Source organism: Cervus canadensis, chromosome 17 (assembly GCF_019320065.1).
Source record: "Cervus canadensis isolate Bull #8, Minnesota chromosome 17, ASM1932006v1, whole genome shotgun sequence".
In the NCBI taxonomy this organism is placed as follows: domain Eukaryota; kingdom Metazoa; phylum Chordata; class Mammalia; order Artiodactyla; family Cervidae; genus Cervus; species Cervus canadensis.
The window spans coordinates 45,599,865-45,601,837 of NC_057402.1; positions in this window are offsets into that span (position 1 = coordinate 45,599,865).

Consider the following 1,973-nt stretch of genomic DNA (forward strand, 5'->3'; position numbering starts at 1 on the left):
AAAAAAAAAAAAAAAAAAAAAAAAAAAAAAAAAAAAAAAAAAGATTCAGATGTCACCCACCTTGCCACAGCCCAAAACACTGCAGCTCAGCGGGCAGTGCAGACAGGTATCCTCGGAAGAGCGCCCCTAGGGAAAACAAGCCTGACCACTGTGCCATTATCAAGGTCCCCCTCACCACCAAGTTAGCCATGAAGAAGACAGAAGACAACACATTTGTGTTTATTGTGGATGTCAAGCACTAAAATGAATAGGCTGTGAAGAAGTGCTACGACATTGATGTAGCCAAGGTCAACACCTTGATCAGGTCTGATGAAGAGAAGGCATATGTTTGCCTGGCTCCTAACTATGATGCGTTGGATGTTGCCAACAGTTTGGGATCATCTAAACTGAGTCCAGCTGGCTAATTCTAAATATAAAAGTTTTCACTAAAAGAAAGACTCCTCCCCAGGGACTTCCCTGGCAGTCCGGAGGGTAAGACTTCACCTTCCAATGCAGGGGGTATGGGTTCAATCCCTTGTCAGGGAGTTAAGATCCCACATACCTATCTGGCGGCCAAAAAACCAAAACATAAAACAAACAATATTGTAACAAATTCAATAAAGACTTTAAAAGTGGTCCATGTTAAAAAAAAAAAAAAAAATAGAATCCTCTCCAAAAGTGAATAGCTACTTGCATAATATTTACTGTAACCTTTTTTGTGATAGTGAAAGTTTGAAACATAGGAATGATTAAGTAACTTATGGCTTGCAACATTGTATAACTTACCACTGAGTAAGCACCCAGTGGGGTAACAGAAAAATATTAAATGAAAAAAGATACAATTTGTTCAACTACACTGAGAACCACCAATTAGATACTTTAAAACAGTGAACTTTTGGAAATTCCACAGTGGTTCAGTGCTTAAGACTCTGGGCTTTCACTGCTGAAGTCCTGGTTCAAACTCTGGTTGGATCCTGGTGCAGCCAAGAAAGTATAAACATAATGAAAAGGTGAACTTTGTGAATCATATTCATTTCTTTTAAAAAGATATAACTCTCCGGTTTTACTTTTGTATCAGCCAAGATCAGCAGGAAACAGATGGCCTGCTCAGTGAGTGTAACTGAAGACAGTTAATGAAGGCACAGTGTACAAAGATGTGGGCAGGGCTGAGGGGAACCAACCAAGGATAATGAAGTGCCCCAGGGCAGTTATCTGCTGAGAAGCCATCATCATCAACCATAGGCCTGAATGGGCAAAGAGATGGAACCAGGGCCCATTGAGAGTCGCAGCTGAGAGGGAGGGCCAAGGGGAACTTCTAGGAACACAGTTCTTTCTCTCTGTCTGTCTCTCTCTCACTTCCTGTGGTACCTCCCACTGGCTGAACCCAAGAGGAAGTCTAAGGGGCAAGTGAGCCCGGATGACACTGTCCTTCAAGGTCAGCCTCTGGACAAGGACCGAGAGGGGTGGATCTGGAGGCAGCTTATCTAGCAGACAGGTGATCATATAACAAGGTGAGGACTGGTTAAACATATGGCCAAGGACCTTAAGGGAAACCTGGAAAATCAGGGATTGTAGAGGTAGTTAGAGAACAGTAGGATGGATAGAGGGGGCAGGAAAAATTGTTACCTCAGGCTGAGACAAGGATGAGAGCCAGAGGCAGGAACAGTTTATTGTTTGGCCAAATACTGAGCTAGAGCCTGAGCTCTGGACTCTAATTAATAGGAGTGCGGGCATGCTCAGTAGCCTTAGTCGTGTCCAACTCTTTGTGACCCCATGGACCATAACCCACCATGCTCCTCTGTCCATGGGATTCTCCAAGCAAGAATACTGGAGTGGAATGCCATGCCCTCCTCCAGGGGCTCTTCCCGACCCCGTTAATAGGAGATACAGAACTAAATCAGAGGGGCGCATCAGAAATTCTCTGCCTATTGGCTATTACCCTGTATTTCTCCTTCCCAGTGAAACTTCATGCCTTCAACAAATAATTGTTTAGT